The 27,380-nt window shown below is 37.0% G+C and overlaps 1 pseudogene; it reads left to right on the top strand.

Moving 5' to 3' along the window:
- The first annotated feature begins 345 nt into the window (after positions 1-345).
- On the top strand, positions 346-18,617 carry LOC117078412 (annotated as a pseudogene).
- The last annotated feature ends 8,763 nt before the right edge of the window (positions 18,618-27,380 follow it).

Genomic DNA, 27,380 nt, shown 5'->3' with positions numbered 1-27,380 from the left:
GTGCCAGATTTCATATTGTTCAAATACACATGCTCTACAAACAATTTGTGCAGTTAACGCAATCATCACAGGGTCCTGAGGTGACATTCATCCTCAGCTTATGAAGATGATGGATAAAGAGATTAAAGTAAAGACAGGCATAGGAAATTATAAGAGTATTGATTGGGGAAGGGATAAATGTCCAGGAAATCTTCACAATTTATGTTCAGAGATTGCAGTAAAGACAGGTGTAAGAAATTATAAAAGTATTAATTTGGGGAACTAATAACTGTCCATGAAATCTTCACAATTTGGCAGTTGCAGTCATGTTCTCCGAGTTCCTGTCTCTCTGCCAACGCCGCCCAGATGGCTTCCCAAAACCGCGACCCAGGAGCCACAAGTGTCACCGCCGCCCGTAAAGGAGCCGAGCCAAGTGGGGGCGCCGCCCAGGGTCCTGTGGGCAAAAGGCTACAGCAGGAGCTGATGACCCTCATGATGTCTGGCGATAAAGGGATTTCTGCCTTCCCTGAATCAGACAACCTCTTCAAATGGGTAGGGACCATCCATGGAGCAGCTGGAACAGTATATGAAGACCTAAGGTATAAGCTCTCACTAGAGTTCCCCAGTGGCTACCCTTACAATGCGCCCACGGTGAAATTCCTCACACCCTGCTACCACCCCAACGTGGACACCCAGGGTAACATATGCCTGGACGTCCTGAAGGACAAGTGGTCTGCCCTATATGACGTCAGGACCATTTTGCTCTCCATCCAGAGCCTTCTAGGAGAACCCACATTGATAGTCCCTTGAACACGCATGCTGCCGAGCTCTGGAAAAACCCCACAGTCCCAGCTACTCTGGAGGCTGAGGCAGGAGAATCACTTGAATCTAGGAAGCAGAGGTTGCAGTGAGCAGACATCGTTCTACTACACTCCAGCTTGGTCAACAGAGTGAGGCTCCGTCTCAAAAACAGTAATAATAAATAGTAAAGATGAAAAAAAAAAAAGAAATCTTCACAATTTATATTATTCTGCCATGGCTTCAGCCGGTCCCTCCGTTCAGGGTCCCTGACTTCCCACAACTTTGGAATAAAAAGCAGGGAATGGCGAAACTCCTTTTAGCCTCCCCGATCTTCCTTTCAAACCCAGAAGCAGAGCATTTGCTTATGGGTGTCCCTTCTCACTTATGGTCCCAGGCAAATACAGACATAGGGAAAATATTCTCAGCCACTCCAATAAAGATTGAAATAAATGCAAAGAAACCCCTACTTGACCATAAACAATATCCTCGATGGCAGAAAGCCATAGATGAAATTGCCACTATCACACAAGATTATCTCAAAAAGAGGCTCACTATTCCCTGTACTAGCCCCTGCAACAGCCCTATATTCTCTGTAATACAAGAAAAGAAACAAACAAAAAAGGAGAGGATGAAAATTTGTACAAGACTTGAGACCAATAAACAATATTATAATTCCCTGACACCTGGTAGTCCCCAACCCACGTATCCTTCTATCCGCTATACTTACTACCAGTCAGTATTTCTCAGAAAATCAGGATAGCCTATATTATTCTGAAGTCCATACATCAGTAGGCAGGTATGAAAGTGGCATGTGTATGTAAATAGAATGCTGTTATTTTCTTCTAAAGTTTAAGTTGTCTAGCTTCAGTTCCCATGGCTTTAAGAGAGCACAGCTTAAATTTTAGTGATTTTGAATCAGAAAAAATGGGGGCGGGGCAAAGAAAGAAAAAAAAAAAAATGTAAACATTATTTTGGAAATTTGCAGCCAGAAAAAATTGTCAAATTCTTTCCAAAACATAGAAAATAATACAAATTGGAAAACATTAGACAACACTAGAACAACAGATGTACTATAGTTCATTTCCAAACATAATTTCACTCTCTCCAGCACTTATTTTTACTAGAGATGAATCAAAAAACAAGTTCATTTGCCAAATAAGTTTTAGTCTTATTATACTAGGATGGATAATTTGCATAAAGTCAGCAAAAATAATTATTTGCCACATAGGTACCTCCTTGAAAAAACAGCTTTGCTGGAACTTTATTCTTTCAGGAATCTCAAATTTGACTTTAATGCCTTAAGCCCAGCCTGTGCCTGCAAACACCTATATTAATTGGGTGAATTTCCCACCTCGAAGTCCCAAGAAAATGTGGGGCTCCTGAGCCTGTCAGAAAGTGACATTCTTGACTTACCATAGTTCAGGGACCTATGCAGGGAATGGGTAGACAAGGTATGAGGTCAGCTTTCACAAGGGGCTTTTATTGGCTCTATGTCAACTTTGATTCCTTATAAAAGTCTGTATCTGATAGCAAGTCATTCCAGTCAAAACCTTGGTAAAATAACCAGTATCTCCAATTGTGTCCTGTTACAAAAAAATAGATTCTTATTGCACTTATGCAAATAACTATATTGCCATAAGTTAAGAATACTCACAACCAGTTTCCAAACTTTGGAGAAATTAGGTAGAGAGATATGTGCTCCAAATTTTGTTTACAGTAGTATACTGTACTCAATTGTTAAAAGCTGTAAATAGCTGAAAAGAAAAGTTTACTTTGCTCCGAAAAACAAAGAAATAATCAGCAATGTTTTTACCAAAAAGTCATAGAAGTATTATTTCTGTCTTTTATTAGTTCTGTCCATGCAGTTACCTCTTGTACTACTTAATATTCATGAACATTGCAGCTCTCCATGGGAGTCTTAGTATTTTCTCTGTTTTAGTCTTCAAAACCTGCATTCCAGAGCACCTGTTAGAGTCCCATGCTAATTATAAGAGCACCATGCTAAAACGATAAAAGTAAAACAACTGTGGATGGCAAAAGTCATAAAACAGTCAGAGTTGACAAGGAAACTTAGTTACTTCTGTGGCATACAGCAATTTTACATAATAATCATAATTGCTGCTTCTAACATACACTAAAACATGTCAGAATCACAGAAATACAGAATTCTGGAACACATACTAATAACACATTTATATAAATATAATCCAAAGAAGGGTAAACACTTTTATATTTGACAATGTTTCCTGTATAATTTTATTATATTAAATAAGCTGAATATGTCTCTTTTGGACTTTAGGGGACTAACATTAATGAGGACCAAAGTTAGAATTTGACTTTGGAGAGTTTGTCAAATATGAAAAGTTTAAAACTCTTGATATCATATAATAGGATCACAGGCCATTGTAAAATAAGTCATTCATTTAATCAAAGTGATAACTCAGAGATTAAAAAAAAAGTGAAAATCTTTATTCTTTGAAAAGCAGACTTAATTTTCCAAACAATAAGCCCTAATGAAAACAACATGAGGCCAATTTGTTTTTCAAAATTTTATAAACAATATATAAAATTGTAATTATCTTGACCATGAGATAGAATTTCCATAAACCTTTTTGCAACCTTAATAATCTTTATTAACCAGTGGGGTAATGCTTCAAGAAAATCTTGTTAATCTGACACAGAGACCCATATGCTGGTTTTGCATCAGCATGCATTCAACATTAATGGTTAATTTATGGAGAAACTGAACTTATTTTATCTCTCAAAATTGGCCCTTACAATCTCATGTGACCACCTCTTCTGTAATAGTCCCTGGGCCTTGGGGGGTTGAATAATTTTAATTTCAGGCCCTGTGTCTCACAAACACAGTTTATTTTGATGGGCATCTTCCTCTGGGTCTGAAAATGAGGTTTTAACTGCTGTCGGTGTTTCAGATTTAGCAGGATTGGTATCCTTTTTAGACCCAGGGGTTAATGCCCAGTAACTTAATGGCACAACAATTTTAAAAGCACATACAGAAAGTTGCACGGATGTAATAACTTTAATTTAAAAATAAATTTAATCTCAGTTTTCTCTAAGCAAATCAAACTTAGTAATAATTATGTAGAAATTATTTCAATAAAGCATATGATCTGTTTATTAAGCCAGTTACCCAAAGGCAAAAAATAGACCTTCGGCAGTGTGACTGCTGTTCAGTATAGGAAATATTATGTGGAAAGGAAACATTTCCTTTAGGCCTCAAAGAATAAAACTTTTTTTCCTTTTTTTTTTGTGTGTGTGTAGCATCAGGCCACTACAGTTAGACCCCAAAAGAAAAAAAAATCACAGGAGCTGAAATATGAATTGAAAAATAGAGTTATTATTTCAGTCCATTTAAAATGGGAAAGAAAGCTGAAAACAGTGAGATGCAATAAAAGTTGATGTATAAAAAAAATTGAATGTCTTGTAATTTGTTAAGAGTAAAGCAATAACCTTAAGAAAATTTGTAGTTTGAACCAATTCTTTAGTGTATAAGTGTTTTTTAAGAATCAAAACCCAGTCTATAGAAAGACCACTATAATTCCCCTTTAATTATAGATAATTTGATCATATAAAAGGTTCTCTTTTTATATAAATCCTCTTACTATGACTTACACAGACCATTCTTGACATGCTTCGACTTTCTGGCTTGTCCTGAACATCCACCTTTCTTAAACAACCATTTATTTTAGGAAAAAATTTACTATACAATATTCTTTCTCATATGAAGTTATTTTTCTTTAAGCTTTCTTAGCAAAACACCTCTTTATTTCTGTAGCATTCTTTATATCTCTCTTATTTCCTGGTTCCTTTCACCTTGTTTTATACATAACCTACAAATAAGTTTTGAATTAGAGAAAACATCATACACCTTTTAAAAAATACACACTTCTTTTTAGAAAGAATGTTTGCCTATAATATTTTTATTGGAAAACATCCAATTAATGAAATTTCCGTTATTTAAGTTAATACAACTTAGATTCTAAATTATGACAAGTTTGTCTACAAGTATTTATCTCAGTACTTTACCTAATTATATTAATAGATTACCTAAAGTATTTATGAAAACTGTTATAGTCACCATTTAAAGTTATAAAACTGCAATTGCAAAAGTATAACTAAGACAGTGAAAGACATATGACCTAAGTGACTCCATCTTGCTTCTAACCTCCAAACAGTCTTTGTTCATTTTTTGGCATAGGCTGAGCTAACTTTGGAAAGAACTAGTTTTTAGTTTAGCTTTGAAACAAAGACTCTAACAGTCATTTTCCAAAACAAACCCCTTTTCTGTCTGGGAACTAGACTGCCTAAAGCCACAAGATTAGAAATTATGGTTTAGGAGTCATGCAGCCAGAGGCTGCAAACTTTTAAATATCTCCAAATTGTTCCTGGGGATAATATCATCACTGTAAAATGTAAGATTAGTGCTTGAGATATTTTGCAGACCCTGCACTCAATGGATCAGCTGGAACCACTCAGATTGATAAACTGACTCATCTGTTCTTGCAGCCCTCACCCAGGAACTGACTCAGCACAAGAGAACAGCCTCCACTCCCTATGATTTCATCTCCAACCCAACCAATCAGAACTGCTTACTCACTGGACCCCTACTCACCAAATTATCCTTAAAAATCTCTGATCTCCAAATTCTCAGGAAAATGGTTTGCATAATAATAAAACTCTGGTCACCTGCAGAGTTGGCCCTGCATGAATTTCTCTTTATTGCACTTCCCCCATCTTGATAAATTGGCTCTGTATAGGCAACAGACAAGGTGAACCTGTTGGGTGGTTACAATTATTTTCCAGCCAGACATTTTATAGACTGTGGATTTCAGGTGTTTATTTAAGTAAAAATCTTAGGATTAAATATGTAGTTAATTTACTAAATAATTCAAGATTTAGTTATTCTCATTAAATCAATATTAATGTCTTATTTATCAAAAATTACACAAGCAAAGATTATTCTGTTTTGGGCTGGGTTCATAGTTTTGTAATTCTTATGCCAAATTTTGACACCATATAGTATTTGGCAGGGATAGGTATGAAATATCTTAATAAATGCAAGCAAAAATGTATGCTGGAAATTCTTAAGACATTTCTAATGTCACTTAACCAATCATTTTAAAGCTAGCTTATTAAAGAGTTTACTTAAGTCATGTGAACTTGAAAAACATTTGGGATTATTATTGAATTTATGAGTACTCTTTAAGCCAATTTGGTACCTTATGGCCAAAAACATAACAAAATACATGTACGTATACATAAACACACACATACACTCATATAACCAAATATCCTTTAGCTTTTACTTCATAACTCTAGTCATGAGATATTACTACAAATTAATTGGTCTGCAGAAGCAGTAACAAAAGAAATGGTTGGATGCATACAGTAAATTTTATCTCAGTAGAAATGTAACAGCAGAATTAAAGAAGGCAGAAAAGAAAGCAGAGAGAGAACTTGGGAACTTTATACTTTCAGGTTAACCTTTGGGCTCTGAATTTTCCTTGATGTAATTGTGCACAAAAAGACCACATACATCAATTTCACACAAACATTTGCAAGAAGAGGCACCATAAAACCAAAGGGGTGCCTGAAAGGGGTCATTTGCCTTGTTTTTCCTCATTCTTAGATTATTTGTTTCCCACTTTTTTAAAGGGAGGAATGAACTACGGCCTAGGGTTCAGTGGAGTGGGTCAAAAAGTGCTAGTTGTGGGTGGGACTCCACAGTGTGTCACCACTGAGTCATTTCCTCCCTCTTACATATCTCAGGTTCTCTCTCCAGAGGTCTAGACCTCATAGAAGGCTCAAAATGATTTGGAGTTAACAGTTTCTACATGTGCTTCCTGGAAAAACCTTTCTAAACTAATTTTGTTGGGGGTTCCCTGTAGTGTCACTGCATATCATGGGGGACCAACCCCTCAGACATTCCCATTAGGCCTCTAGTCACCCAGAGGTGCCTTTCGGCTAGGAGGAGCAAAATGTCCTTTCTCTTCAGAGCTAAAGAAACTCATTATCTTATTTACTTATGAAAACAACAGTTCAGTTCCTCACACAAATGTACAGACAAGCCAATCAAAATTAATTTCAGTATAAAAAGGCAATAAAAATGAATATTTACAATACACCTCTGAACTAGCATTAGAATCCTAAATAATGACATCCTAGAAGACAAAAAAATCCAGCCAGGAACACTTCCTGTAAACTGTTCTCAGCCACCTGTAACTTTGTAGATCTCACCCACCGTTACATAAGCGAATGTCATATCCTCTCACAGTACAAGGCACTCTCTGGTACCCCCAAAGCCAAGGAGGTCAGGTAATGTAAAACAGGAGAGCAGAGCTTTAGACCTAAAAAGAATCTGCCCGTGACTCTTAAAAATCCTCAGAGAAAACCAAATACCCCAACAGGGGAGAGGGGTACCTTTGTTCTGAGTTATTTAAGGGGTTCTAGTCATTAGAAGCCTTCTCTAGATTTTTCTTGGCACTGAAGATGGTGAACGGGGTAGGGGTTATAGAGTAGAAGAAAAGTAAATGAAAGAAAAAAAAATTTAAGACAGGAAGCAAACACAGAAAACAAGCGTGTTTGTTCTCCCTTTTGCAGCTGCAAGAAATTCTAGCCAATTCAGAGAGGCCTTATTACCATAATTTGGAATTCTCATTCAGATTTGATTAAGCCAGGTAGAGTTGGTCAAATCTGATGAGAGAAAGACCAGAACAAACAAAAACAACAAAAACCTATCAATGTGATTACTGAGTGCTCTAATGGTAAAAAGATACTAAGACCAGCTGGTTGTTAGTCTTTAGCCAAAACAAAACTCCAATTCAGCTGCTTACCTAGGGATGGGTCTCAGACTAAAGACTGCTCTCTACTATACTAGAAGCAGGAAATAACTCAAACTCACCTTCCCTGTTGGAAGAGAACTCAAACTCCAGAAATAAGTAACCTACCTTTAATCATTATGGAAGCCTTCCTTGTTGGAAGCAAGTAAAAGTGGCATAAATGGAGTTGTACAGCAAAATGAACTTTAGATCTTGACCAAATTTTAGGATATCAGGGATTCTCTGGAGAGGGTGCTTCCAGTCCTCAGCAAACTGTCCTATTGGTTTGAGCCATAAAGATAGCTCAATCTGATACCAAACACTGATAAGAGATTTGCGAAAGGTAAAGGGCACCTCCACTCAGAATCCCGCCATGGTTGCCAAATGTGAAGCCAAAATATCTGAGACAGGTCTCAGACAATTTATGAAGTTTATTTTGCCAAATTTAATGATGTGCACCCATGACACAGCCTCAGGAGGTCCTGACAACATGTGCCCAAGGTGGTCAAGGCACAGCCTGGTTTTATACATTTTAAGAAGACATGAGACATCAATCAATATATGAAAGATGTACATTAGTTCTGTCCAGAAAGGTGAAACAATGTGAAGCAGGGAGGGGGATTCCAGGTTATAGGTAGATAAGAGACAAACCGTTGCCTTTTTTTGAGTTTCTGATTAGCCTTTCCAAAAGAGGCAATTAGATATGCATTTATCTCAGTGAGCAGATGGATAACATTTAGTTCTATCTTTCCTTTGTCCGCAAGGAAACTCCTTGTGAGGGAGGTATGTAGCTTTTTTATCTTAGTAGCCATCTTTGTAAGGAATAGAATGCGAGGAAGGTTTTGCCCTAAGGAGTTCCCAGCTTCACTTTTCTCTTTGGCTTAGTGGTTTTGAGGTCCCAAGATTTATTTTCCTCTCACAATGGTTATTAAGAAATGAGATATGCCAAACAAATACTGACAGGGTTGAAGCAAAGACCTTAATACAGCACTATTGAAGGTTGAGTGGATGATATGGTTTGGCTGTGTTCCCACCCAAATTTCATCTTGAATTGTATCTCCCATAATCTGAACATGTTAAGAGATGGACCTAGTGGGAGGTAACTGAATTATGGGGGTGGGTTTTTTTCATGCTGTTCTCATGATAGTGAATATGTCTCATGAGATATGATGGTTTTATAAAGGGCAGTTTCCCTGCACATGCTCTCTTGCCTGCCAACGTGTAAGATGTGCCTTTGTTCCTCTTTTGCCTTTCACCATGATTGTGAGGCCTCCCCAGCCATGTGGAAATGTGAGTCCATTCAATCTCTTTTTCTTTATAAATTATCCAGTCTCAGATATTTCTTTATAACGGTATGAAAATAGAGTAATACAGCGGACCAAAAGATCCCTGCTGTTCTCTCAATATTAAAGGGCTTCAGAAAAGTCATCATATACCTTAAAGTATAGAGAAATTTAAAAAGCCAAATGGCAGAATTTGCAATGAGAAACTTGGCCTGTAAATCACTTGGGGCAATAATCAGGCAGATTAATCAGATAAAGATTGACAAAAGAGCCAGCATCCCTTGGCTCAACTTCCTCTCTGGGGACTCAAATCTGTAAACACTGGGTGGGTAAAATGGTCACAAGGAGGAAGAGAAGTTTTGAGGACTTCTTTACATGGGATCCCCTTACACGATGGTATCAACCCAACTGATGAAAGCCTAATGCAGGCTTTCATTTAGTTAAGAGAATACAGAAATGTAAGATTATAAAAGTTGGAATATTTACAGTGTGAACAGGTTATTTCTCCTTTACTGAATGTTTTATGTGAACGAATATTACATTTGACTGGAGAATACTTCTACCTAGTATTGTAAAGAAAAACTTGTTGATGAATTCTGAATGGAGATTACAATTAAGAATATTAGGGTTGATAGGGTTAAAGTGAAAGTTTTGAGGGGAATTGGTATATTTGAACAGGCTTTATGTGAAGGGGTTGTATCTCATTTACCTGGGTGTACTATGGGGTTGCATATTATGTCTGACTGAGGAACTGTTTCTGTAGAACAGAAGGAGTATAGATTCACCACTCAAGCAATATTAACTGGGCATGCTAAATGGGAATGAATAAGATTGTCTGAGCCCATCCAGTAGAGATTAGAGGCTGGAGTGCTGGCACAGACACATTCTCTGTGTAGTAACTTCATAATGAGCTTGGAATGGGGCTTATATATTATACTTCTGGTGAGAACTATTGGGACTTTGGGACTTTGGACTAGAAAATTTCCATTTGAGGAGCAATTACGAGCTTACTATAAGTATTAGTTAACACTGCTCCTATAATTAATGGGCAAAAAATAATCCTAAAACCCAAAATACTCATTAAGTCTTGGGTGATATAAGAGAAACTATCTGATGGGAACATTACTGCCAAGAATTGCCAAATAGAATTGAAATGTTTTATAGAGGATTATGCTACTGAGAGAACGCAATGGGGAGATACTCATGAGCTTGAAGTTTCTTTACCTCTAGGACTGATTTTGGAAGTGCTTGAGTTGCTGCTGGATTCTGCTGTCAATTGGACAGTGCCCTATAAACTGCTCTTGACAAACTACAAAGAACTACTTGGTTTATGAAGAGTAGTTCTAAGGGAATAGATAATATCCTGTTTGGAAGACCACCACTTCGATAGAAGAAGGTATAAACAAATCAGCTCAGTAGGCTGAACTGTGTGCTGCTTGCAACAATGTTTTGATTTTTTTTTTTTTTTTAACCTATCTGGCCATATGGTCAGGCAAAAAGATGTCAGAAAACTGGTCTATTAAAGGGATGTCCATATGGGGCATGACCTGATGGGCATTTGAGGGGTGCATTAAATTAGAACATATTGATGTCCATCAGAACTCCCTTTCAGGTTTGAATGGTGATTGAAATCACATCCCTGTGTGCTCACTGTGTTCCATGAGTCCATGAAAAATGGATATGGAGGTACCACAGCAGTACAGAGATGGACTGAATCTCGACCTACTCCCCTTGCATCCTCTGAGGTAGAAAATGACAATAATACTTGTTTTTACTGCCTGCAAAAGAAAGAATGCACATGGCTATGTGGCAGATTTCCCAGGGGAAAGGCCTGAACATAGCTTACAAGTCAAACTGATGCCAGTAGCCTCAGGGTAGCTATAAATGGGTCTTGACCATGACAGACACTGAAAGTGAACTGGACTTTGCTTACCAAGTAGGAAATACAAACTTTCAGAGTGCTATACAATAACCAGAACAGATGATGTTGCACCAATTTAGACTGCCGAGTCACATGTCTTTAGATCAAGAAATGCACTTTACAGCCCATAATGGTCATCAATAGGCAGTGAGATCTTCTCCTCAGGGTAATAGTTTGATATAGACTAGGAATGGGAAATTAATATATTGATTGCCAAGATAGACAGATAAAGACACGAAGGTCTGGCTTACACGCCTTCATGAGTGTGTGCTCATGCTCAACATGAGCGAGACCAAAGGTCTATCCATATTAGACACATTCCTCTGCTTTCCTGGTGGAACTGGAGAGAAAGGTGTAATGGAGCTTGCTGCTATGATGACTATATTTATATTTTTTTCCTTTTTTGCCCACATTTCCTCAACTTTCTTTTTTCTACCTGATGCAGCGATCACAGGAACTGATGCAGCTACAAATGCCAAAACAGAAATAATTTCTAAGCAAGAAACTCTAACTATATTTTTAAACCTTCATGTCAGAATTCCTAAGGAACTGATGCATCAAGTTTATTTTTACCCCATCTGGCAAAACTGGGGTTTACAGTGAATGCTTCTGTGGTACCTGGAGGTCAAGATATCCCACTAGTTTTGTATGTATGTAAATCTACTATATATAAATGAAAACGGACTGAAGGGAAGAAACTTTCTAGACTGCTATTGTTATTTGCAATCTAGATCAGCACAGTGGCCAAATCTAATGTGCCTTCCAAAGTTTAAAAAGTTGGGTATAAATGGAGAAAAGGAACAATAGTTGCTAAGTGTAAAGGAATGAATAACAGGCTATGTAATGAGGGAAATCTAATACTACATTAACACCTCGAAAGAGGTTCAGAGCAAGAGATGACATTTCCTCTTAGTTCAATCATATCAGATGCCTGAAAGGGTGAGGCTATATATTACTGAAACCACCTCTGCTTTCGGAACCTGACAAGATCAAATAGAAGCCCACAAACCTGAGTAAACTCTCCTTAGGAAGTATTTTCATACATTATAATGTTGAACTATACTAATTATTAATGACTGAATAGGTCTCTAGTAATATATATCTTGTAACATTTCACATTTTGCTACATGGGATCCATGGTCAAAAACTAAGGGGTAAACTCTGTTATAATAAGAAATATGCTTGGTCTTCATTCCCACTTCCTGGCACAGAGTTTTTAAAGCTCTTAGAATTTCCTGAGTGACAAAAGTGTCTTTTGTTGTTCATAATGAGGCCCTTTCATTCACACCTTAGTTTTTGCTAATTAGGTGACAAGGTGGGCAATCAAGATAGCCTCAGGTTGGGGCTGATCACTGAAAAGACCTAGTTATTAGACGGTTGAAACTTTAAGACCCACCCCATTGACCTCTGGGAAGTGGAGGAGAGCAGGCTGGAGAGCAGGCTACACAAAAACTCTTGAACAATGAGATTCAGTGACCTTCCAAGTTGCAGAACACACCCAGGTGCTGGAAAGGGCATGGGAACTCTGTATACCACCCCTCCCCATGCCTTGCCCCACGCATCTTTTCAATTTGGCTATCCCTAAGTTGCATCTTTTATAACAAACTAGTAAATGTGAAAACAAAAACAAAAACAATTGGCCATAAATGCATGGGTTTATTTCTGAATCTTCTCTGCTTTTTAAATGTAAATGTTTAATCCATTCAATGTAATATAGTATTTTATAACTATTGGTTTAGGTTTACTATTTTGTTATTTAAAGTCAGCTTCATCCCTGGGATCAACAGCTGGTTCAACATAGGCAAATCAATAAACATAATCGATCACATAAACAGAACCAAAGACAAAAAACACATGATTATCTCAATAGACATAGAAAGGGCCTTTGATAAAATTCAACATCCCTTCATGTTAAAGACGCTCAATAAACTAGATATAGATGAAACATATCTCAAAATAATAAGAGTTATTTATGACAAACCCACAGACAATATCATATTGAATGGGCAAAAGCTAGAAGCCTTCCCTTTGAAAACTGGTACAAGACAGGGATGCCCTCTCTCACCACTCCTATTCAACATAGTATTGGAAGTTCTGGCCAGGTCAATCAGGCAAGAGAAAGAAATAAACATATTCGAATAGGAAGACAGGAAGTCAAATTGCCTCTGTTTGCAGACAACATGATTTTATATTCAGAAAATCCCATTATCTCAGCCTAAAAACTCATAAAACTAATAAGCAAATTCAGCAAAGTTTCAGGATACAAAATCAATGTGCAAAAGTCACAAGCATTCTTTTACACCAACAATAGACAGGAAGAGGGCCAAATCATAAGTGAACTCTCATTCACTATTGCTACAAAGAGAATAAAATACCTAGTAATATAACTTCCAAGGGATGTGAAGGACCTCTTCAAGTATAACTACAAGCCACTGATCAAGGAAATAAGAGAGGACACACACAAATGGAAAAACATTCCATCCTCATGAATAGGAAGAATCAATATCATAAAAATGGCTACACTGCCCAAAGTAATTTATGGATTCAATGTTATTCCCATCAAACTACCATTGCCATTCTGCACAGAACTAGAAAAAACTATTTTAAATTTTCTATGGAATCAAAGATGACCCTGTATAGCCAAGACAATCCTAAGCAAAAAGAACAAAGCTGGAGGCATCCTGCTACCTGACTTCAAACTATATTACAAGGCCACAGTAATCAGAACAGCATAGTACTGGTACCAAAACAGATATATAGACCAATGGAACAGAAGAGAGACGTCAGAAATAACACCACACATCTACAACCATCTGATCTTCAACAAACCTGACAAAAACAAGCAATGGGGAAAGATGTCCTATTCAATAAGTAGTGCTGGGGAAACTGGCTAGCAATATACAGAAAACTGAAACTGGACCCCTTCCTAACACCGTATACAAAAATTAACTCAAAATGGACTAAACACTTAAATGTAAAACCCAAAACCATAAAAATCCTAGAAGAAAACCTAGGTGATACCATTCAGGACATAGGCATGTGCAAAGACTTCATGACGAAGACACGAAAAACAATTGCAACAAAAGCCAAAATTTAAAAATTGGATCTAATTAAATGAAAGAGCTTCTGCACAGCCAAAGAAACTAGGGTCAGAGTGAACAGGCAACCTACAGAATGTGAGAGAATTTTTGCAATCTACCCATCTGACAAAAGTCTAACACCCAGTATTTACAAGGAACTTAAACAAATTTATAAGAAAAAACAAACAACCCCATCAAAAAGTGGGCAAAGAATATGAACAGACAGTTCTCAGTGGAAGACATTTACATGGCCAACACACATATGACAAAAAGCTCAACATCACTGATAATCAGAGAAATGCAAATCAAAACCACCATGAGACACCATCTCACACCAGCCAGAATGGTGATTATTAAAAAATCAGGAAACAATAGATGCTGGTGAGGCCGTGGAGAAATAGGAATGCCTTACTATTGTTGGTGGGAATGTAAATTAATTCAACCATTGTGGAAGACAGTGTGGTGATTCCTCAAGGGTCTAGAACCAGAAATACCATTTGACCCAGCAATCCCATTACTGGGTATATATCCAAAGGAATATAAATCATTCTACTATAAAGACACATGCACATGTATGGTTACTGCAGCACTATTTAAAATAGCAAAGACATGGAACCAACCCAAATGCCCATCAATGATAGACTGGATAAAGAAAATGTGGTACATGTATACCAAGGAATACAATGCAGCCACAACAAGGATTGAAATCAAATCCTTTTCAGGCACATGGATGAAACTGGAAGTCATCATCCTCAGCAAACTAGAATAGAAAACAAAGTAACACATGTTCTCACTCATAAATGGGAGTTGAACAATGAGAACATGGACAGAGAGAGGGGAACAACACACACCAGAGCCTGTTGGGGGATGTGGGTGAGAAGAGGGAACTTAGAGGATGGGTCAATAGGTGCAGCAAACCACCATGGCACACGTATACTTATATAACAAATCTGCACGTTCTACACATGTATCCCTATTTTTTTTAAGAAGAAATAAATAAATAATAGTAATAATAATAAGACTGAATGTCTTTTCAAATGTTTATGGCCACTTGTGTTTTCTCTTCTCTGAAGAGTTCTTTTGCCAATTTTTCTATTCATTTTTCATTTATTATTAAATTGTGCTAATTATTTAAATATTCTGGATAAGATTCTTTGGTGTGTGTGTGTACGCATGTGTGTGTATATGTATATAAAACATCTTCTCTTAATTTGTGACTTTAAACATTTTTACTGTGCTTGTGATGAATAAAAGTTCTTGATTAAAAAATTAAGTCATGGTTATAGTGTTTTTATTCTGACTCAAAGATATGTTAGTTATGTGATATTTGGTAAGTTTCTTAATCATATTTAATGATGCCTAAAACTATCAATTAACTTGTGAGGATTTTATAAAGGGAAAGCATGTGAAAATTTATATGTATATATATATGTGTGTGTGTATATAAACACACATATATGTGTACCTGTATATAAGTATAAACATACACACACACACACACATAGCTTTTCACATGCTTTTCATATATATTGTATATATAGATGTTATATTTGTCCATTATAACATTGCTATAAAAATATTTAAGACTGAGTAATTTATCAAGAAAAGAGGTTTAATTGACTCATGGTTCTCCAGGCTGTACAGGAAGCATGGTGGCATCTGCTTCTGGGGAGGCCTCAGGTAGCTTTCACACATGGTGGAAGGCAATGCAGGAGTGAGTCACTTCACATGTTCACATGGTTAGAATAGGAGGAAGAGAGAGGGGGCAGGTGCTACACACTTTTAAACAACCAGATCTCATGAGAACACAATACCAAGATGACAGCACCAAGGGGTGATGGTATTAAATCATGAGAAACTGCCCCCATGATCTAATCACCTCCCACCAGGCCCCACCTCCAGCACTGGGGATTATACGTCACCAAACTATTCGATGAGGACACAGATCAAAACCATATTATTCTGTCTTGGCCCCTCCAAAATCTCATGTCCTTCTCCCATTGCAAGATACAATTATGCCTTCCCAACAGTCCCTAAAAGTATTAACTCACTCCAGCATTAACTCAAAAGTCGAAAGTTCAAAGTCTCATCTGAGACAAGGTAAGTCCCTTACACCTATGAGCCTCTAAAATAAAAATAAAACAAAGACACCAACAAAAAACAAATTAGTAACTTTCAAGATACAATGGGGGTATCGGCATCGAGTAAATGCTCCCATTCCAAAAAGGAGAAATCTGCCAAAATAAAGGAGCTACAGGCCTCACGCAAGTCCAAAAACCAGCAGGGCAGTCATTACATCTTAAAACACCAAAATAATCCCCTTTAACTCCATGTCTTACATGCAGGACGCCATGGCACAAGGGGTGGCTCCCAAAGCATTGGGCAGCTCTGCTTCTGTGGCTTTACAGGGTTCAGCCCCCACAGCTGCTTTCATGGGCTGGCACTGAGTACCTGTGGCTTTGCAGGTGTGGGGTGCAAGCTATTGGTGAATCTACTTTTCTGGAGTCTGGAGGATAGTGGCCCTCTTTTCACAGCTCCACTAGGTAGTATCCCAGTGGGGACACTGTGTGGGGTATCTTACCTGACATTTTCCCCCTACTGCTCTACTAGAGTTTCTCCATGAGGAACCTTTACTGCCCTAGTAAAGGTTCTCCATGAAGGTTCCACCTCTGCACCAGGCTTCTGCCTGGATATCAAGGGTTTTCCACACTTCCTCTGAAATCTAGGCAGAGCCTCCCAAGCCTCAACTCTTGCATTCTGTGTACCTGCAGCCTTAACACTATGTGGAAGCCATCAAGGCTTACAGCTTGCATCCTCTGAAGCAGCAGCCTGAGCTGTACCTGAGTCCCTTTTGGTCATAACTGGATCTAGTGCAGCCGGGGTGCAGGGAGCAGTTTCCCAAGGCTGCACCAGGCAGCAAGGCCCTGTGCCTAGACCATGAAACTATTCTTTTTTCCTAGGCCTCTGGGTCTGTGATGGAAGGGGCTGTTGCAAAGATCTCTGAAATGCCTCTGAGGCATTTTCTCCATTGTCTTGGATATTAACACTTGGCTTCTTTTTTTTCTCATGCACATTTCTGGAGCCTGCTTGAATTTCTCCCCTGAAAATGGGCTTTTTCTTTTCTACCACATGGTGAGGCTGCAAATTTTCCAACTTTTATGCTATACTTCCCTTTTACATAGGCGTTCCAGTTTCAGGAATTTTCAGGTATAGGTTGTCAGAAGCAGCAGGCCACATCTTGAACATTTTGCTGCTTAGAAATTTCTTCTACCACATACCCTAAATCATCATTTGCAAGGTCAAAGTTTCACAGATTCCTATGGCAGGGGCAAATGTTTCCAAGTTCTTTGCTAAAGCATAACAAGCATAACAAAAGTGCTTCAGTTCTGAATACGTTTCTCATCTCCATCTGTGACCACCTCAGCCTAGACTTCATTGTGCCTATCACTATCAGCATGTTGCTCAACTATTCAACAATTGTCTAGGAAGTTCCAAAGTTGTCCTTATCTTCCTGACTTCTTCTGAGCCCATGACACTCTTCTAACCTCTGTCTGTCACCCAATTCCAAGGTCATGTCCACATTTCCAGGTATATTCATAGCAATGCCCCACCTCTGATATCCATTTTCTGTATTAGTTCATTCTCTCATTGCTATAAAGAAATATCTGAGACTGAGTCATTTATAAAGAAAAGAGGTTTAATTGGCTCACAGTTTCACAGTCTGTATAGGAAGCATAGTGGTATCTGTTTCTGGTGTGGCCTGAGGAAGCTTTTACTTGTGGTGGAAGAACAAGGGGGAGTGAGGCTTTTTTCATGACCAGACTAGGAGGAAGGGGGTGGGGCGGGGAGGAGCTACACACTTTTTAACAACCAGATTTTGTAAGAACTCACTATTGTGATGAGAGCACCAAGGGGGAGTGATATTAAACCATGAGAAACTGCCGCCATGATCCAATGACCTCCCACCTCCAGCATTGAGGATTACATTTCAACATGAGACTTGGGTGGGGATAAAAATCCAAACCATCCTAGATGCCATTGGTGGTGTTTTTAGTAGTATTAATATTGTTATTATTTAAAGTCTTCTAAAACAGGCAAACTCTCCTTTCTATCCATTTGTCAGGCAACCCTACTCTATTTTTTCAATGACTTTCACTCATTAGGGAAAGAAATGTAACTTTGGTAAAGGATAGTACAAAAAATAGAGGTGGTGTCTATTCAAAATCTTCCTCTTTTTATTTATTAAGCCTACTCAAGTATTTCATTAAAACAACTCTAAAACTTTTTTTTTTTTTTTTTTTTTTTTTTTTTGAGACAGCTCACTCTATCCCCCAGGCTGGAGTGCAGTGGCACAGTCTTGGCTCACTGCAACCTCCGCTTCCTGGGCTCAAGTGATTCTCATGCCTCAGCTTCCCAAGTAGCTGAGATTACAAGTCCCTGCCACCACGCCCAGGTAATTTTTGTATTTTTAGTAGAGACAGTGTTTTACCATGTTAGCCAGGCTGGTCTTGAACTCCTGACCTTAGGTGATTCACCCACCTCGGCCTCCCAAAATGTTAGGATTACAGGAGTGAGCCACCACACCCAGTCTAAAACAAACTTATCATCATCCTTCAGTACTTTCCAATTTCTCTTCTTCCTTTCATAGGCCAACATCCAAAAGCTGCCTACTTTTTTTCGTTTTGTTTCCTCAACTCCTAACTACTCCTGTTAAATAAAACAATAAAAGGTCACTGTGGTGGACTTAGATTCTGCATTAGGATCAAAAAGACCAGATGAAAAATCAGAATAGAGTCACTCATGCTGAAGTTCCACATCATCAAACTAAAACTGAGAGATGGGAAGAGAGAGGGAGAGACAACAGCCTAATTTCTCAAACAGGCCACTTTCAATAGACATGACAATGAAGTTTCCTCTGCTTTAATTCTTACAACAAAAAGGTTACCTAGGCTGGGTGCAGTGGCTCATGCCTGTCATCCCAGCACTTTGGGAAGCCAAGGTGGCAGGATTGCTTGAGTTCAGCAGTACAAGACCAGCCTGGGCAACATAGCCAGCCATAGTCTCTACTAACACACACACACACACACACACACACACACACACACACACGCACACACACAGACATATATTTTAAATTGGGCAGGCATCCTAGTATGTGCCTGTACTCTCAGCTACTTGGGAGGCTGAGTGGGGAGGATAATCTGAGCCTGAGAGATCGAGGCTGCAGTGAGTTCTGATTATACCACTGCACTCCAGCCTGTGCCACAGAGTGAGACCCTATCTATAAACGCATTTTAAAAAGCTGATGTAAACCAATCAGTTGTTTCTCTATGATTCCGTTTCCCCTTTTCTGCCTTACAAGGACAGTAACTTGAAAGGACCAATCTGCTTTTTATCCTGGTTTTGATTTCTCCAGCTCTCCCAGGTTTCTAAAGCCAAACTCCTCTGCTTGGCTCATTGGAAGACTTACTCTATTTTATGGAATAAAATGTTGCCTGAATCTAGAATCACAAATAAAGCCAATTAAAATCTTTAAATTTGTTGTACTTTTTTTTGTGACACTCTTAAGTTTTGCTGTTAGACTTGCATCCCCATCACCTCACCAAACTATGACTGTATAAGATAAAGACATTTTTCAATCAAAGTTTTTTACCCAGACACCCATACTCTGACTGCTGGGACTTAACACGACGCTCCTGTTCTCCTGATCTTTCTCTCCTGTTCTCACCACTCTGTCTGCTCTTGTTCTGTGTTTTATGTAGGTTTATCCTCTTCTACCTGAACGTTCAATATTAAAGTTTCTGAAGTCTCAGATGTGGGTAATTAATATAATGTATGCTGATGATTCACACATTGATATATTCAGTCCCTGAGCCCGAGGCCCATATAGACTATTGCTCATGTGACATCACTTTTCTGCCAATTGTTTCATGGCTCTCTCAAACTCAAGATATTCCAGAGTAAAATAATTCTCTCTCCTGAACCTGGTGTTCATCCGGCATTCCCTGTATCAGTGCATGATACCAGCACAGATACATTTGCACATTCCAAACCTAAAAAGTCATTATTATGCACCTCTAACTCCCCTTTCCTTAACTGGTCACCATATTCTATCGTTTTTATCTTCTAACAGTTTTTCAAATTGGTCTACTTTTTTCTGTCTCTACCACATCCTTTTAAATCCAAGTCACTATCATCTCTTACTAAATGTGATTCGTTTCTTACTAAATGACTAGCCAAATATAGTTTGCACAGTGTTTAAATGCATCGATCTTGTAGCCAGTGTGCCTGGGTTCAAATCCTGGCTTTGATACTTATTACCTTTATCACCTCCATTTACTGCCTCCTTGTTAGCTATTACTAGTTCTGCACTTATGCCCTGACATTGTATTCTTCACACTGTAGCCAGGTTGATCTTTTTTAAAATATAAATTTGGTCACTTCACTTCACATAATTGTTCCTTCCTCTATTAAAGAGGAGGCTTCCATTATGCTTAGAATAAAGGGGAAAAATTATTACATGACCTACAAAGCCCTACATAGTCTAGCATCTAACTTGTAACAGCTTCATCTCACATCATTCTTTCCTCTAATAATATCTGTTCATGGACTCTTCTCTCTCCTGCCATAAGGCTTTTGCATGAGCTATTTTTCTTTATAGAATGTTCTTCCCTCCCAATTTGCCTTCTTAAAGTTTGCTCATCCTTCTGACCTCACTTTGAATGTCATACTTAAGGATTATTCCCTGAGTTATCTAACTAGGTGTATCAAATTGCTCAAGAACTAATTTTTCAGTTGCATTGGTGGAGATAGGAACATACTGTTTTACTTCTAATGAGCTGAACTTCAGGCAGAGAATAAAATCATAGGGAACACATAAAGATTGTGCACTCTCAGATATTACCTTTAACTTCTCACGGCTGTATGGAGAAGAGAGAATAGGATCCCTAAGCAAATCAATTAGTTAAAGATTACAAATATTTCCCATTCCAATTAGAGTTTGGAGCCATTCACCTCCAAGAAAGCCAGATGAAGCCATCACCACAGCTTATGATTTCTCAAGGAAATAGGGTCCTTTCTTGTTTGGTCAGAGGTGGAATAGCCGTCAGCTGGTCTAAGGACTGCCACATCAACCACATGGACGTGGCGCCTTAGGCTACTCCACGGTGACATCTATCCTGCCTGCCTGTTACAGAATAAGCTCAGTGCCATCCTGACTCTGAATGGGGGAAAATATCTACAAACTACTCCTCTGACCAGGTAAGTATGACCAGGAAAGCAACGACTGTGTTGCTCAGGAGCCAATGAGGGTGATTAGACATTGGTGGGCTAATTTTCTAAGACAAATGCTCACCAATTTGTTTTGAAGATATATAGTCAGAGGTGGCATAAAGGGGGCTTCTGGGAAATGGATAATGTTCTATTTCTTGTTTTCTAATTTTTAAAAATTATATTTTAAAAATTGAGGTACACAATAGGTGTAATACTTATGGGGTACATGATACAGGCATGCAAGGTGAAATAAGAACATCATGGAGAATGAGGTTTCTATTCCATCAAACATTTGTCCTTTGTGTTACAAACAATCCAGTTACATTATTTATTTTAAAATATACAATTAAGTTATTATTACATTACCCTATTGGGATATCAAAAAGTAGGTCTTATTCTTTCTACTTTTTTTGGACACATTAACGATTTCCACTTTCCTCCAAATACCCAACTACCCTTTCCAGCCTCTGGTAACCATATATCTACTCTCTGTGTCCATGAGTTCAATTGATTTTATTTCTAGACCCCATAAATATTTGAGAACATGCAATATTTGTCTGTGTCTGGTTTGCTTTGGTTGTCTGTGCTTGTGGGTATTGATCAAAAAATCATTGCCCCAACTAATGTCCTGAAGATTTTCCCCAATGTTTTCTTAAAGTTGTTTCATAGTTTGAGGCCTTAGATTTAAGTTTTTAATCCATTTTGATTTGATATTTGTATATTGTAAGAGATAGGGGTCTAGTTTCATTCTTCTGCCTATGAATATCCAGTTTTCCCAGCACAATTTATTGAAAAAACTGTCTTTTTGCCAGCATAAGTTTTTGGCACCTTTGTCAAAAATGAGTTCACTGTAGGTGCGTGGATTCATTTCTGGGTTTTCTATTCTATTTCATTAGTCTATGTATCTGTTTTTAGGCCAGTGCCACACTGTTTTGGTTACTATATCTCTGTAGTGGAATTTGAAGTCACGTAATGTGATTCCTCCATTTTGTTCTTTTGCTTAGGATAGCTTGGTCTAATCTGGATACTTTGTGGTTCTACGTACATTTGAGAGTCTTTTTAAAATTTATATGAAGAATGTCATTGGTATTTTGATAGGAATTGTATTGAATCTTTTGACTTCTTTGGGTAGTATGAACATTTAAAAAACATTAATTTGTTCAATATGTGAACATAGAATATTTTTTCATTTTTTGCTCTCCTCTTTAATGTCCTTCATCATTATTTTATTGTTTTCGTTATAGAGATAGTTTACTTTTTTGGTTTAGTTAATTCCCAGGTATCTAATTATATGCATGGTTATTGTATATGAGATTACCTTTTTACTTTTTCAGATAGTTCACTCTTGGCATATAGAAATACTGCTGATTTTTATATGTTAATTTTGTATTCTGCAACTTTAGTTAATTCGTTTATCAGTTCAATAGTTTTCCTGTGAAGTTTTGAGGTTTTCCCAAATGTAAACTCATATCATCTGCAAACAAGGATAGCTAGAGCTTCCAGTACTATGTTGAATAACAGTGGTAACAATGGGCATTCTTGCTATGTTCCAGATCTTAGAAAAAGGCTTTCAGCTTTTCCCCATTTGGTATGACACTAGCTGTGATCTGTCATCTATGGATTTTATTACATACCCAGTTTTTTGAGGGTTTTTTTTATCATGAGGGGATGTTTACTTTTATCCAATGCTTTTTAAGCATCAATTGAATTGATCATAAAGTTTTTGTCTTTTATTCTGTTATGATGTATCACATTGATTAATTTGTGTATGTTTAATCATCCTTGCATTCATGGAATAAATTCTACTTGGTCATAACGATCTTTCTAATGTTTTAATTATATTTGTCATAATTCTGTTGAAGACTTTTGTATTAATCTTCATCAGTGATATTGGCCTGTAGCTTTCTTTTTTTGATGTGTCTTTGTCTGTTTTTGGTATCGGGGTAATTCTGGCCTGGTATAACGAGTTTTGAAGTACTGTCTCCTCTTCTATTTTTCTGAAGAGTTTAAATAGGATTCTTTTAAAGACACATATATAGTTCTATAGTTTCTTTAGAAGTTTGGCAGAATTTGGCAGTGAAGCTAACATGTCCTGGGCTTGCTGTTACTGGGAAACATTTTATTACTGCTTAGATCTTATTACTTGTTATTGGTCTGTTCAGGTTTTCTAATTCTTTCTGACTCATGGTAAGTTGTATGTAACTAGGAAATTGTCAATTTCTTCTCAGTTTTTCAATTTATTAGCATATAGTTACTCATAGTAGCCAATAATGACCCTTTGAATTTCTGCAGTATCAGTAGTAACATCTCTTTTTTAAATTTCTGATTTTATTGATTTATATCTTTTTTTTTTGTTTTTCAGTTAATCTGTCAATTTTGACTTTTAAAAAATCAACTTGTTTCACTGATCTTGTGTATTTTCATTTGCATTTTATTTATTTTTGGTCAGATCTTTATTATTTCTTTTCTTCCAACAATTTTGCATTTGGTTTGCTCTTGCTTTTATGTTAAAGTTGCATCATTAGATTGTTGATTTGAAGCTTTCTCTCTTTTTGATGTAGGCACTGATAGATACAAACTTTTTTCTGAGTAGTGCTTTTGCCATATAACATAAGTTTTTGTACAATGTATTTCCACTTTCATTTAAAGACATTTAAAATTTTTTTTCTTAAGGTTTGCATTGGACCTCTGGTCATTCAGGAGCATACTGTTTAATTTTCATTTATTTGTATAGTTTCCAAAATTCCTCTTGTAATTAATGTATAGTTTTATTCCATTGTGGTCAGGGAAGATGCTTGATATTTATTTCAGGTTTTTCAATATTTAAAGACTTGTTTTGTGACCTAACATATGATCTATCCTTGAGAATAATCCATGTGCTGTGGAAAAGAATGTGTATTCTGTACCTCTTGGATGAAATGTTCTATAAATATTTATTGGATCTATTTGGCCTATAGTGCAGATTAAGTATGTTTGTTGTTGTTGTTACTGACTTTCTGCCTGAAAGATCTATCTAATGCTGAAAGTGAGGTGTTGAAATCTCCAGCTATTATTTTATTGGGGCCTATCTCTCTATTTGGCTCAAATAATATTTCCTTTATATATTTACATGCTCCAGTATTGGGTGCATATATATTTAAAATTGTTATATCCTCTTGCTTAATTGACCCCTTTAACATTATATTGAACTTTTTTGCCTCTTCTTATAGACTTTTTTGAAATCAATTTTGTCTGAGTAAGTATGGCATCTCCTGCTTTTTTTTAGTTTCCATTGGAATGGAATTTTTTTTGCATTCATTTATTTTTAGTCTATGTGTATCTTTATAGGTGAAGTATGTTTCTTGTAGGCAACAGGTCAACAGATCTTGTTTTCTTCAATCCATTCAGCCAGTCTATATGAGAATTAGTTCATTTCCACTCAACATTACTATTGAATAATATATAGGAGTAAGTAAATACTTACTCCTGTAATTTTGTTATTTGTTTTCTGGTTGCCTTGTGGTTCAGGACTGATTTTTATCTTTTGTCCCTTTTTCAATGACATATTGTTAAAACTAGGTAGTATGAGTGCTCACCTTAATTGTGGTTCTTCTGAAGGTTTTTTTTTTCTGTGAAGATAGTTGTTAATTTGGTGTCTTTGTAGAGGGGACAATCAGTGAAGCTTTCCATTCTGTCATCTTTTATTTCTTTATTTGGGTGCTGGTTAAATGAGTATGTGTATTTTTTTATAGTTCATTGAGATATATTATTATATGTGCACTTTCTTCCATTAATATTTCAATGAAATAATTTTTAAAAAGCAATCATTCATTATTGTTTCAAATATGGAATCGACACTGGAATTAAACCTATATTATAATCAAGGTGCACAAACCAGTTTCATATTTCAGAGGTAAAATCTTCAACTAATTCAGAGAAAGTACTGGAGATTAAACACACACACACACCACACACACACACACACACACCACACAAAACAGTCTTCTGTAAAATGGCATTTGCTTTGGGGGTCCTAGCACCAAGAGAAAATTATTTCTGAGAATCCTAATGAAGACACTAATTTAAATCATGCTGTTGGGATCTACTGATCATATCACTTAGCATCATGCCATGTGGCACTGTTATTTTATATTGATCCTTGTGACTATTAAAACCAGTCTTTTGCACAAGGGCACAATTACATTAGTTCCAAACCTGTATCTATAATACGTATTGATGAATCCCCAGAACCCAGCATAATATCTGGAATATCTTAGGCTCTCATAAATATTTGTGGAATGAATAGATCAATCAATGACTGCAACAAATCTATACGGAAAAAAATAAAAATAAAAATAAAATGTCAGGGCATGGTGGTAGCTATAAGTGTTACGTGGTAGAAAATTCTGCCTTCTTTAAACTGATTTAGAAAGACAATAGAATAGTTTCACCATGATAGTAAAAGAATGTCATTTACTTCCTTTCAGTTAATGAGTTCTTTATAAGAATATCAGAGCACTTTTATAGTTCATATTTCCGCATTCTGACTTGTTTTTCATCAATAATCCACCTAAAACTATACCATAAAAACAGTATGCCACGCTCTACTGCTGGACTAATCATACGAAATAGAAGCATGGGAATGTGCCCTTCATTTGGATTTTCAGCAGAGAGCACAATATTGCTTTGAGCCTTCCAAATCTCTCTGTAATATAGTACTGACAGATTGGAAAGTTAATTCATGACTTTGCAACCTTTTTTTGTTCCCAAAAATAACAGAAATGAGAAATTTGTCTTTAACACATTCCTGAACCATCCAGATAGCTTTATATATACGTGTAAATGGTTCAGTCTCATCTTCTGTTAGCCATTCCTTGTTATCAGGTATCTCTTTATATATGTAATTAAAAATAGCCCACCACTCTTCTGACATTAACAGCACACTAATACAGCTTTCTTCTTCAAATGAATAACATCTCATTTGTCAATCAGCAGTACCTTAAGGTATCTTTTAAAAATTGCCAAGCATAACACACAATGAACTGCACATCACCCACATCTATAGATTAAAATCTTATTCAAGAGCCACTCAGAGCTAAATCATTACAAGGATGACATAGCTTGTATACCATAATCTTGTTGAAGATTTTCACATGTCTCTAAGCTTATAGTAATGTTCTCAAAAGAGAACAAAGAAATAAGTTTGTTCTTTTAGAAAAAGAAGGCAAAATTATAAATGTGTAGTGACTGATACAAGTGTGGATTCCTCTTTCAGAAAACAATTACATGATTTTAACACTTCAACATACGAATTTTAGGGGATACAATTCAGCCGATTACAGAGCCCAACAGACCTAAGTTAGAATCTATACTACTTTTATGTAGCCATATGACTTTAGATAAGTCAAACGCTGAGTATTAGCTCTTTTTCTCTATGCTTTAAAATCTTTAAGATAGACACAATAAAATTAAGCTGCAGGGTTATTGGGAAACTAAAGCATCAGATACCATTATAAGAACTTGTTTCAATTGGTGTTTGCTCTACCACTGTTTCCTCCCTTGCCCACCCCATCTCCACCCCATTTTCATATGAAATCCAAGTGTTCCTGGTCTTCAGTCAATGTTCTACGCGCCCTTGAGCAGGTCAACTGTTCAAATCTTAGCTTCTCAACATTAAACTGAAAATACTGGGCTACATATTCTCTAAGAACCTAAGATTGAAAGAATCTATGATGATCACTGGCTGAAATGTGATGAGGGTGGTGAGTAGAACAGAGAAAATTATATATATATATATATATAAATTAAATATACATAAACAAATGCTAAAGTTTATTTTGCCAGATTCATTGTCTTAAGTTTCATTTCAAAATCACATCATATCAGCCTAACATAACATACTATAACTTACCACACCATGGTTGTGTAAGTCCTTGTCTAGAAAAGTTAAACAGGCCGAGTGTCAAAAATAAAGAAGGTTCTATTTTATTAGAGTTTGTGCTCTGGAAGGAGCATATTCCTAATGTGATAGTATTAGAAGGTGAGGTAATTAGGTCATGAGGGTGGTGCCTTCATATGAATGAGGTTAGTGCCCTCATAAAGGAGACCTCAGAGAGATGCCTCGGCCCTTCTGATATGCGAAGAAAGAAATAGAAGGTACCAGTTACAAGAAAGAGGACATTCCCCAGACATTGAATCTTCTTGGTCCTTTATCTTGGACTTCCAA

This window comes from Trachypithecus francoisi, unplaced genomic scaffold (genome assembly GCF_009764315.1).
Source record: "Trachypithecus francoisi isolate TF-2019V2 unplaced genomic scaffold, Tfra_2.0 Lachesis_group6, whole genome shotgun sequence".
In the NCBI taxonomy this organism is placed as follows: Eukaryota; Metazoa; Chordata; class Mammalia; order Primates; family Cercopithecidae; genus Trachypithecus; species Trachypithecus francoisi.
This window is presented reverse-complemented; position numbering and strand designations above follow the sequence as displayed.